The sequence below is a fragment of the Hemibagrus wyckioides genome, linkage group LG14, assembly GCF_019097595.1.
Source record: "Hemibagrus wyckioides isolate EC202008001 linkage group LG14, SWU_Hwy_1.0, whole genome shotgun sequence".
Classification (NCBI taxonomy): Eukaryota; Metazoa; Chordata; class Actinopteri; order Siluriformes; family Bagridae; genus Hemibagrus; species Hemibagrus wyckioides.
The window spans coordinates 24,181,892-24,194,787 of record NC_080723.1 but is presented as its reverse complement, the minus strand read 5'-3'; the positions used below and the strand labels follow the sequence as shown (position 1 = coordinate 24,194,787).

At 42.7% G+C, this 12,896-nt stretch overlaps 1 protein-coding gene across 4 annotated transcripts in view; it reads right to left on the bottom strand.

Annotated features, from left to right (window-relative positions):
- Positions 1 to 12,896, bottom strand: part of LOC131364509 (uncharacterized) — an 84,629-nt gene that overhangs the window by 47,155 nt on the left and 24,578 nt on the right. The window lies entirely within an intron of this gene.

The following is a 12,896-nucleotide window of genomic DNA, read 5'->3' as shown; positions in this document are numbered from 1 at the left end:
ACTGAATGTTGTAACATGACAATGACCCAAAACATACCAGTAAATCCGCCAAAGGACTGGCTAAAAAGTAATAAATGGAGACTTCTAGAATGGTCAAGTCAAAGCCCAGATCTAAATCCTATTGAGATCCTGTGGGGTGATTTGAATTGACTGTGCATGCAATAAACCCCCCAAACATCACACAGTTGAATTCTGCATTGAGGAGTGGGGAAACTTTCTTTCAGTCAATGTCAGAACCTGTAGATGGCTACAGGAAACGTCTCATTGATGTTATTTCAGCCAATGGGGGAAACACTAGCTATTAGGGCATAGGGTGTCTTAACTTTTTCCTCAGGTGAAATACTCATTTTTGTTGATTTCTTTTGTTTAAGTGAAAACAAAGTGATATTTTGTAGTTTACATGTGTAGTGATAGATGTACATGTGTACATCATAGCTTTGGGACAGCCCATTTCCATTATTGCCATTTTAGCGCGTGGGAAACATTTGGCCTCGGGGCATGTATGACAGGAATTCCAGCTGTAGTGTTAAAATGACAGTAGGTGAAATAAGGCATTAAATATTGCAATGAATTGGTGCATAATGTAAAATTGTATTTTTGTTCTTTCAGGTGAAGCTGATAACATGTGAAAGAAATAGGCTTCCAGTGGCACTGTTGTCTATACGCACGAAACTGCTGTCTTTATGAATGAAACTGCTGTCTTTATGAATGAAACTGCTGTCTTTACAAACTGCTCAAGTCAAAGTCAAAGTCAGTGTCAGTGTCAAAAGAAGCTTTATTGTCACTTTAACCATATATAGCTGATGCAGTACACAGTGAAGTGAAACAACGTTCCTCCTGGACCAGAGGTGCTACACAGAACAACAGACAAAGTACAGGTGACGCGGACAAACATAGAGCTAAACTAAACTATTCCTACAAGGTGCATTCTTTACAAACTTAACATACAACATAAGTGCACAGGATGACAAGACAGTGCAGACAAACAAGACACATATCGCCAACTCTTGTGCAAAAAAAAACAGTGTATGACAGTGGGTGCAAAGACGTACAGAAACAGGTTTAGGACAGTGAATGTAGCAGCAGAAGTAACAGGAGTAACTTAGTTAACAGATGCATGTAATTAAAGTGACCCGTGTATTTAAATATTCAAAAGTGAACAGATATAAATATTTAAAATGACATGTAAACAAGATCAATGTAAAAGTGGCGTGTGCATGTAAAAAAGACAACTTTTGTGTGTGTATGTATGAGTGTGTGTTAAGCTCATGTCCAGCAAAGTTCAGTTCTCTGTTGAGAACAGTTATCAGTTGTGTGTGTGTGTCCGTGTCTAACTCAGTTCAGTTCTCTGTTGAGATACCTGATTGCCTGAGGGAAGAAGCTGTTCAACAGTCTGGTTGTGCGGGTTCGAATGCCCTGAGGCAGCTCCAGGGCTCAGTGTGGTGGTGTTGGAGGTGCTGTTCCCCATCTGGACTGACTGAGGTCTTCCAGTCAGGAAATCCAGGATCCAGTTGTTGTGTCAAGGCTTTGCTTGAGAAGTACCAGACTGTTTTCTCAGCCTATGAGAGTGACTTGGGATGTACCAATCTTATTTCCCATGATGGCCCGCTTTCAGATGAGATTCCTGTATGGCAACGTCATCGCTGTATTCCCCCTTCAGAATATGAGGTTGTGAGAGCCCACATTAATCAGCTGTTCGAATCCCAAGTCATAAGGGAGAGCAGTAGCCCATATGCGTCCCCAATTGGATTAGTTAAGAAGAAGGATGGTGTGTAGACTTCTATCAGCTTAATTCTAAGACTACAAGGGATGCGTTTCCTTTGCTGCGCATTGAAGAATCACTAGATGCCTTAAAGGGGGCCTGATGGTTTTCCACTATGGATTTAGCCAGTGGGTATAATCAGGTCCCTGTTACTGAGGGAGTGCTGGAACCCAGAGCCTCCCTCCAGGTGGACACCACAGGGTGGTCCTAGAGCCTTCTCCAATTACCAATATAATCCAATAGTTGTGTAGTTCCAATTAGAAATTTGCAGAAAAACAAAGAAATAAAGTACTCCTCCAGGCTTGGATAAGAAAAAGCAACCGGTTTTATTTAGAAAAAATATCACCGAAACTGGCACTCAAATACACGGATTCATGAATCGATGCAGTCAAGTACACCCCCCTTCACAAATCCCCCAGTATATATACCCTTTAGCCCAGCTGCCTAACCTTGCTGGAGTCTATGTTTCTATGGATTGTTTTGACGTTCACCCATTATTCCCCTTGAAAAACAGCTCCACCTTTCTGTGGCCTTCATACACTCTATGGGTCACAAGTTTTAATATTGACACATGTTGTTGATCCTATTAAATATATTGTTGAACTTTTATTAAACCTTATTTAGCCCAAAAACACATTTATGTCATTATACCCCTTACACCTTTAATTCAACATTCACCCACATGTTCCATGTATTCGTTGTGGTTGTTCCTGTGTAGTTCAAGGTGACTGGCTGACATTTATTAGAAATCTGAGGACCTTACCACCATTTTCATTATCACATTTACATTTACACCATTCTATGTATTCCCACTATTTAGGCCGCGAGCACTCTCTTTAATCTACATCAGGTTACCCAAGTAATACTGCTAATAAGATAAAAACAAAGGGCAAAATAGCTTTGCCTGAAATTTAGGTTGGTTTACGTTGAGTTTGTTTATTATTGATTTATTTAGGCTAGTTGTAGTCAGTTTACTTTAATTTAATTTAATTTAATTTAAATTCCTAAATCCTCTCTATTAAAGTCTGTGCTTTTCCATTACACTTACTCGGTGTTGTGTCCCTATGTTTACATTAACATCCGCCACTGCAATAATATTTTGCTGGCGCTTCAATAACATCTTCTCCAAACCCCTTCCCGTCTCGGTGCCTATTGTTTTGTTCTTACTTATGCCACAAGGAGTTTTACCAACTTTCCACTTGCTAAGGTAAGCTACTTTTTTATTTTCATAAGATAATAAGACGCGATATAACACCTGTACATTATATAAGGGTAGTTTTAACTTAAATTTTCCTAAAATAAACACTCTAGTCAGAATTGGTTCAAATAAGACTGTTATGGTTTTCTCGCCCTTAAGTCCAAGGATTATGAACTTCGTCAACATGTTTTTTTCGGTCTCAGTGGAGCCAACACCATGATATGGTACGATGTGCTAGCCTATGTCCTTGTGATGTTTACACCAAAGCCAGAAAGTTTGAGAATAATAACCCACTAACAATGATTCAGCCAGTTTTGCTCATCTCTATTTTTATGATTTTATATATTTTTTTTGTCCTATAACTTCTACGTTTAGGTTTATGCTAATTTTATCTATTTATCCTAAGCTTACCCGTTGACTAATGATTATGGCAGGTGCTTAACAGTGAAAGAATTATTAGATAACCAAATAATCAAATAACTATGATTGTTATCAAATAATCAATAAATTAGAGACGCTAATTAGATAGGCAACATATCGGTGATTAACAATGAAAGTAAGTACTGATTACCAAAATGAGAATCATCATATGATAAGCCTAGGACCGCTTTTTGTACGCCCTTTGGCTTGATTGAGTGGAATCAGATGCCCTTTGGACTCTGTAATGCTCCCTCAAACTTTCAGCAGTTTATGGAATGACTGTACAGAGATCAGCAGTATCTTTCCTTACTTTTGTATTTGGATGACACTGTAGTGTTCTCTTCCTCTGTTGATCAGCACTTCAGGTGGTTTTAAGTTGCTTGAAGTGGGAAGGTCTAAAGGTTAAATTAGGGAAGTGTGCCTTTTTCCAACAAGAGGTGAAACACCTTGGTCATGTTATTTCCTCCCAGGGGGTAGCTACCAATCCGGCTAAGATTGAGGCAGTGCTTCAGTGGTGAAGGTCTGCCAAAGTCACTGAGTTCTTTTCTTGGGTTCGCCACCTATTTCCACCGTTTCGTTGAGGGGTTTACAAAATTGGCTGCTCCATTACATAGGCTGCTTGGGGAGGTCGCAGGTGGTCAGAACAAGCCAAGGAATTATTTGGGCCAAAGTTTCCTTGATGCATGGGATAAGATCTGTCAGGTGAGTTTTGAGGGATTGAAGCAGAAGCTTACCACTACCTCTGTATTAGCTTACGCTGATTTCTCCAAGCCTTTTGTACTGGAGGTAGATGCTAGCCACCAAGGGTCGGGGGCAGTCTTCTCACAGGAAGGTAAGGTGCATCCTTTAGCCTACGCAAGTCATAGCCTTAGGCCCACTGAGCACAATATGTCCAACTATAGCTCCATGAGGAGTTTTTAGCGCAAGGACTGAGACATTCCATGAGTATCTCTTGGGTGGTAAGTGTATTGTGTTTACAGTAGGAGTAATCGGCAGATGCACTCTCTCGGTTGGACCCACCTGATTCTAACTGTGTTGAGTAGATTGGCCCCGAGTACTGCAGTTCCAGCACCCCTGAGGCAGTGGACAGGGTTGGACCCTGCAAAGGTGGTGACCCAGTGTGCAGAGAGAGGTACTGGGGTTTTGGAATCTCAAAGTTCGCCCAGGCCCTGAAGAAGTGTGTGTGTGTGAAGGCAAGTGGGTGACAGTCCTTTCTGTTTTTTTAATTGCAGTGATCGGTCTCTTGTCTTGGTTATTTTAATAAATTGTGTGGAGTGGTATGTAATGAACTATTTTTGTTGTTAATAAAGTATTGCATTTTTGTACTTCTACATTCACTACTTTGTCTCCTCTTGAACTAATGAACCTGTGTGCTTACCTGAATTATTGTTCAAGGGTTCCCTGTACCTAACAGGGTGGCGTAGTTGGTTTAGTTCTTCTTCTTCTTTCAGCTTTTCCCTTCAGGGGTCGCCACAGCGAATCGTTTCTGTCCACCTTTCCCTATCTTCTGCATCTTCAACACAAAACTAGCTTCATATCCTCATTTATTCCATCCATATACCTCCTCTTTGCCTTCTGCCTGGCAGCTCCATGTCCAACATTCTCCTACCAATATACTCACTCTCCCTCCTCTGAACATGTCCAAACCATCTTAATCTGTCCTCCCTAACTTTGTCCCCCAAACATCCAACATGAGCTGTCCCTTTGATGTACTCATTCCTAATCCTGTTCAACCGTGTCACTCCAAAAGAGAACCTCAACATCTTCAGCTCTTCTACCTCCAGCTCTGACTCCTGTCTCTTCCTCAATGACACTCCCTCTAAAGCATACAGCATGGCCGGTCTCACCACTGTCTTGTACACCTTCCACTTCGGATATTTTTCCATCACACAGAACTCCATCACACAGACACCTTTCTCCACCCATTCCAACCTGCCTGCACTCGCTTCTTTACCTCTTTCCCACACTCTCCATTACTCTGGACTGTTGACCCCAAGTACTTAAACTCCTGTACCTTCTTCACCTCTTCACCCTGTAATCTTACTGTTCCACTTCCCTCCCTGTCATTCACACACATGTACTCAGTCTTACTACCACTGACTTTCATTCCTCTTCTCTCCAGCGCAAACCTCCATCTCTCCAGGTTTTCCTCCACCTGCTCCCTGCTCTCACTACAGATCACAATGTCATCTGCAAACATCATTGTCCAAGGAGACTCCTGTCTGACCTCCTCTGACAACTGGTCCATCACCATAGCAAACAGGAAGGGGCTCAGAGCCGATCCCTGATGCAGTCCCACCTCCACTCTGAACTCCTCTGTCTGACCTACAGCACATCTCACCACTGTCCTGGTCCTCTCATACATGTCCTGCACCACTCTGACATACTTCTCTGCTACTCCTGACTTCCTCATACAGTACCACAGCTCTAAGTTTCCTCATACAGTACAACATTTCTAAGGCTTTAGCTATCCCTCAGCAAACTTTTCAAAGCATCATTAAGAAGTGGAAAGCATATGGCACCACCAGCATATTGCCTAGATCAGGCCATCTGTCCAAAGTGGATGACAGAGACAGGAGGACATTTATAAGAGTAGCTACCAGGGGGCCAAAGGTAACTTTAAAGGACTTACAAGGCTTTATGGCTGGGTCTGGTCAGTCTCTGCATATGACAACTCCTCCCAAGCTTGTGGTTCTCGCAAGCTTTACACAAACCTGGCTTGTATGGCAGGGTGGCACAAAAGAAGCCTTTCCTAAAGCTCAGTCTTGTTTGCACTATGCAAAAACACATTTGAAAGAGTGTGATACCTTCTGGCAAAAGGTGCTATGGTCTGATGAGACCAAAATTTACCTTTTTTAGGATTGAACTCCAAGTGCTATGTTTGGCAAAAAGCAAACACAGCACACTACCCAAAACACACCATACCTACTGTGAAGATAGTGGTGGCAGCAGTATGTTGTGGGGGTGTTTCTCTTAAGCTGGGACTGGGCAATTGGTCAGGATTAAAGGAAAAATGGATGCTGCCAAGTACATCCAAATTCTTGAGGAAAACCTGTATCCCTCTGCTAGACAGCTGAAGATGGGCAGGTTATTCACCATCTAACACGACAATGACCCTAAACATACTGCCAAAACAACAATGAATAGGCTTGAGAATAAGAAGGTGAACGTCCTTGAGTGGCCAAGTCAGAGCCCTGACATATACTCAATCGAAAATCTGTGGAAGGATTTGAAAAGAGCAGTCCATTGCCACTCACCACAGAATTTTACTGAACTTGAGTAATTCTGCAAGGAAGAATAGGCAAATATTCCCCAATCAAGGTGTGCAAAGCTAGTACAGACATACACTATATTGCCAAAAGTATTCGCTCACCCATCCAAATAATCAGAATCAGGTGTTCCAATCACTTCCATGGCCACAGGTGTATAAAATCAAGCACCTAGGCATGCAGACTGTTTTTACAAACATTTGTGAAAGAATGGGTCGCTCTCAGGAGCTCAGTGAATTCCAGCATGGAACTGTGATAGGATGCCACCTGTGCAACAAATCCAGTCGTGAAATTTCCTCGCTCCTAAATATTCCACAGTCAACTGTCAGCTGTATTATAAGAACGTGGAAGTGTTTGGGAATGACAGCAACTCAGCTGAGGCGCATAGTGCGAAGAGGTCGCCAACTTTCTGCAGAGTCAATCGCTACAGACCTCCAAACTTCATGTGGCCTTCAGATTAGCTCAAGAACAGTGCGCAGAGAGCTTCATGGAATGGGTTTCCATGGCCGAGCAGCTGCATCCAAGCCATACATCACCAAGTGCAATGCAAAGCGTGGGATGCAGTGGTGTAAAGCACGCCGCCACTGGACTCTAGAGCAGTGGAGACGCGTTCTCTGGAGTGACGAATCACGCTTCTCCATCTGGCAATCTGATGGATGAGTCTGGGTTTGGCGGTTGCCAGGAGAACGGTACTTGCCTGACTGCATTGTGCCAAGTGTAAAGTTTGGTGGAGGGGGGATTATGGTGTGGGGTTGTTTTTCAGGAGCTGGGCTTGGCCCCTTAGTTCCAGTGAAAGGAACTCTGAATGCTTCAGCATACCAAGACATTTTGGACAATTCCATGCTCCCAACTTTGTGGGAACAGTTTGGAGCTGGCCCCTTCCTCTTCCAACATGACTGTGCACCAGTGACCAAAGCAAGGTCCATAAAGACATGGATGACAGAGTCTGGTGTGGATGAACTTGACTGACCTGCACAGAGTCCTGACCTCAACCCGATAGAACACCTTTGGGATGAATTAGAGCGGAGACTGAGAGCCAGGCCTTCTCGTCCAACATCAGTGTGTGACCTCACAAATGCGCTTCTGGAAGACTGGTCAAAAATTCCCATAAACACACTCCTAAACCTTGTGGACAGCCTTCCCAGAAGAGTTGAAGCTGTTATAGCTGGAAAGGGTGGACCGACGTCATATTGAACCCTATGGATTAGGAATGGGATGTCACTTAAGTTCATATGTGAGTCAAGGCAGGTGAGCGAATACTTTTGGCAATATAGTGTATCTAAAAAAAAAAAGACTGATGGCTGTAATTAAAGCAAAAAGCGTCTCTATGAAGTCTTAAATCAAGGGGCTGATGACTTTTCCCACCCTGTTATTGTAGTCTTTTGGGTTTTTTTATCAATTTGCAGAACAGTTGCATTTTTTCTTTTAGTAGTTTGACGTTGTAAGTCCAAAATTTTAAATAAAAGTTATTTGGAATGGGGTTTGTTTTCAGGCTGTATGATAAAGTAACTATTTCAAAGGGGTATGATGATTTTCTATAGGCACTGTAGTTTGCGGACCAGACAGAGTTGTCCGTAATTCTTCCTATTGTGAAGTCATGCAGTGTGAAACCTCCTGTTGCCGATCCATTGTGCAGTGTGAAAACAACAGCGATCCGACGACTTTGAAAATCATGCAGCGTGAACTCAACATAAATGGTAAGACAGACAGCAGAAGTCAAGAATAAAAAACAATCAGAACTAGAATCAAAACCGAAATACAAACCAAAAGGGGAAAATCCGTAAACATAATTTGGTCATACACATAAATCACAATAGCTGCAAAATCAAGGCTTGGTACATCAGTAGAGAACAATACTTCACACAGAGCATGGTGTGCACGCTGTATTTATTTGTACATCATAATAAGATTGAGGAAATCCGGAAGCGGCTCGTTAGATTTTGGACAAGGGTTCCCCCCGGCAATTTGTCGGTGGCATAGCTACTAGTTGCATTACAGATGGGTTCCCTTTGTAGTCTGGTTACTCATGTCAAGTCAAGTCAAGAAGCTTTTATTGTCATTTTTATGACGCAGTACAGCGTGAGATGAAGCAACGTATCTCAAGGACGATGGTGCTACATAAAACAACATAGAGCTACATAAAACAACACATAGCTAAGCACTTAAAGTAAGTTGTCCTAGCCACATAAAGTAAACCATCTGCAACCTAGTGCACACAGTGCAAGACAAAATTTACACTGTGTGGTGTAAATGTCTGTGGTAGAGGTCAGAAAGACTCCAAAGATCTTTTCAGCTGTCCTCACTATCTGCTGTAGGGTCTTGCAATCCAAGATGGTGTAATTCCCAAACCAGGCAATGATGCAGCTGCTCAGGATGCTCTTAATGGTCCCTCTATAGAACCTGGTCAAGATGGTGGGAGGGAGATGAGCTTTCCGCAGATTTCGTATGAAGTAAAGACGCTGCTGGGCTTTCTTGGTGATGAAGCTGGTGTTGAGTGACCAGGTGAGGTTCTCTGCTAGGTGAACACCAAGGAATTTGGGGCTCTTGATGATCTCCATGGGGGATCCATCGATGTTCAGCAGGGAGCAGTCAATCTGTGCTCTCCTGAAGTCAACAGCCATCTCTATATATTTGTCAGTGTTCAGAGATCAGTGGTTGGTTCTACACCGAGTTTTTAGTGTGGGAGTAATTTTTGTGGGTTAGACTGTTTAAAGTGTATTTGAATGCATTCTTGTTTGTGTTTGTCTAAAACAATAAGAATCAGAGGACAGCATGATTGGGTTGTCAGGCACCACCTCAGTTTATTGACCATCTCTGTTTACAGGTTTAACAATGTAGGGTTTAACACGACATGTGGGACGAGAGGTTTGGGTACATTTGTTGAATTTGTAGTGAGACTGGATGGCCTGTGTAGAGTGAGTAACAGTGGTAGTAACATCAGTCTGACAGGCTTTTTCGGCACTAGATGGAATTCGGAGAGAGGCATCAATCCTGGTATGGCCGGGGTTGGAGCGGTGCCCAAGGTCATCATGACCAGCCGTAGGCGTATTAGTGCCTCGGGAGGAATAAAGCTGGGCCCTGAGAAAGAGCACAACATGTCATAGGGAGTCAAGGGTTGCAGGAGATAAAGCTGGGAGTAAAAGTGAAAAAAATGCAATAAGATTACGGCCAGTACAAAGGTAATAGAAAAGAGTAATAAATTAAAACTAAAAAGACAGAGCAGTGGCCCTGAAACTTACCCATGCTGTCCTCGGAGGTCAAATGAGATGTTTGATGAAAGCAAGCTGGAAATGTCCCATTGATAAGGGCAGAGATGCCCATTGATTTTTTTTATGACTGACCTCAAACATTTAATTATAATGGTATGTGAAAAAGTAAAAAAAAAAAAAAGTAAAAGATGGTGTCCAAAAACCTGATATTCCAAAATGAAAATGGGAGGGATTTTCCCAGCAAAGAGGTGTTGGTTTGAATATTATGAAGAGATAAGCAAAGAGGTGTTGGTTTGAATATTATGAAGAGATAAGCAAAGAGGTGTTGGTTTGAATATTATGAAGAGATAAGCAAAGAGGTGTTGGTTTGAATATTATGAAGAGATAAGCAAAGAGGTGTTGGTTTGAATATTATGAAGAGATAAGAGAAAAGAATAAAAGGACTATGTTTTGAGATGTTATTTCAGAGGTTGTTGGGATGTTAATTCGTGAGCAGCTCAATTCTTGTAACCAGAGCTGATTGCAAATAAAACCTTGTCTTTGCATTTGCATACTTTGCATTGTCTTGCTCATCTGAGCTGTCGGGTCAATGTAGAGTTGGAGTCAGCACAGTATTAACTGAGCAGTATTAAATAGAGCACTACTGCATTGGATAAAAATATTTTTCACATTAGCTGTTGCACCTCCTATCTGTATGCTGACCTACCATGGCCATGACATCCATGAACTTGATGATGTGGTGTGAGCTGTGCATTGCTACACAGTCATGAGTCAGCAGAGTGTACAGTGGACTGAGCAGCCTTTAGGGGCCCCAATGCTCAGTGTGGTGATACTGGAGATGCTGTTCCCGATCTGAGGTCTCACAGTGTTCAGGCCCAACAGACTCAGCTTCTCAATTTGGTGCAGAGATGACTGTGTTGAATACTGTACAAAAGTCTATGAACTGCATTCATACATAGGTGTCCTTTCTGTCCGGATGTGTGAATGCCAGATGTGTCAATGACAATATGAATACTGTCGGAGATCAAGTGAGGGTGGCAGCAGAGTCTTGATGTGCATCATGACAAGCCTCTCGAAGCATTTCATTGCAATGTGTGTGAGTGCGACTGGATGGTAGTCATTGAGACGGGACATTGAGACGGGATGGTAGTAGTGGTCATGAGGTACGTTGGAACAATGGGGCGCTGCTCAGGGAAATGTTGAAGTTTTCAGTGAAGACATCTGCTAGCTGCTCTGAATATTCCCTGAGCATCCTGCCAGAAATGTTGCCTGGACCAGCCGACTTCAATGGGTAGTTGGGAGGAAGGATGGACTTCCTTGCCACAGTGTTGTTTTGCACCTCAAACCGAATATAGAAGTCATTTAGTACATCTGGAAGGGAGGCATCACTGTCACAGGCAAGTGAAGTTGTTTTGTAGTTAATGATTGCCTGGATGCACTGCCACATGTACTAGATGTTGCAGCTGTCACAGAAGTGGCTGTGGATTCTTTGGGTGTGTGTGCACTTTGCCTCACTGATGGCTCGGGACAGTTTGGCCCTTGATGTTCTTAGGGTTGTCCTCTCACCTGCTCAGAAAGTGAAGTCTCTAGATTTAAGCAGTGCATGCACCTTTGCAGTCATCCACAGGCTCCTGGTTGGAGCATGGGGTGATGGTCTTGGAGACAGTCACATCATCAGTGCACTTGGCAATGTAACTGTTCACTGATGCCATTTACCCCTCCAAGTTGATGGAATTGTTGTTGTTTGCAGCCTTACTGAACATCTGCCAATCAATGCACTCAAAAGAGCAGAAGAGCAGAGGTGGGTCCTGCAGGCCAGGTTTTCACCTGCTTCAGAACCATTTTAGTGTCTGATAAGTGGCCTGTATGCTGGAATTAAAATAACAGAAATGTTGTCTGAGTAGCACCAAACAAGGTGAGCCCGTCTAGCTGAATGCCAGTGTCTGGAACATTGTCGCTGAGCCACATCTCCATTACAACAAGGACACCGCAGTGTCTAAACTCAAATGTTGTCCAGTTTATTGTCCAGGTAGCAAACATTGGAGAGTAGGATGGACAAGAGAGTCAGCTGGCTAGGGTTTGTTTTTAGCCTAGCACAGACACCTGCCCTTCTGCTGGGCTTCCATTTCCTCCTGCACTGCTTCCAATGTCTACTCTCCTGGCCACCAGCATCAGACAACACAGAGGACTGGAGGTCTGGACTTCACAGAAAGCCAAGATTGTGAAGCTTCTCCAGCACATCATCATGCAGGTTGGCTGTTGCATGATTTTTGCCACCTTGTGTTTATCTCTCAACGTTTCTTCATTATATTGTCTCTGGGAGCTTGTCTCACTGTTGCCTCAGGCTTATTCTTGCTCATTAGGAATGAATAATTTTTTTATTCAATTTCATTTTTATTCTATATTTTTCTGTAGAACAGCTTTGAGATCATGTCCATTGTTAAAAACACTATGCAAATAAAACTGAATTGATTTGAACTGAATTGATTTGAATTGAATTGAAAACCTTCAGCAGTCCAGCAACCATAACTTGCTGTAAGCTACCTTGCCACACTGCATTGGGATGGGGCCAGAGCGTATATACGAACATCACCTTTGCTAATTTATACACCTCTTCAATATTACTCCTGGTAACCTCTGACTGACGAAGGTGTATATCATTAGCTGCTACATTGAAAACTACCATTGAGAACCTATTCCTGCCTATGACCCTAAGATTACCTGCTATGTCTGGCACCCTGGCTTCCAGTATACACCTAACCAGGGCTGCTGAAGCGCCTAAAACCTGTTAGACACACAAGCCTTAGTGTTAGATTTGGTTTTGTGATTATGCCATTGAGTCATCACCCATTCACCCTGCTGTGCAGGTTTTTATTCTGGGTGGTTTACTAATTTCACCTAGGGCATCCAGATATGATCCCTATCACCTGTCAGTGATTTTAATGTTATGGATGATCAGTCTAGATACACATTTTATTTTTGCAAAATGCTACCCAAGACAGTAATCATCCTATGAGTTTTATCATCACTATTATATA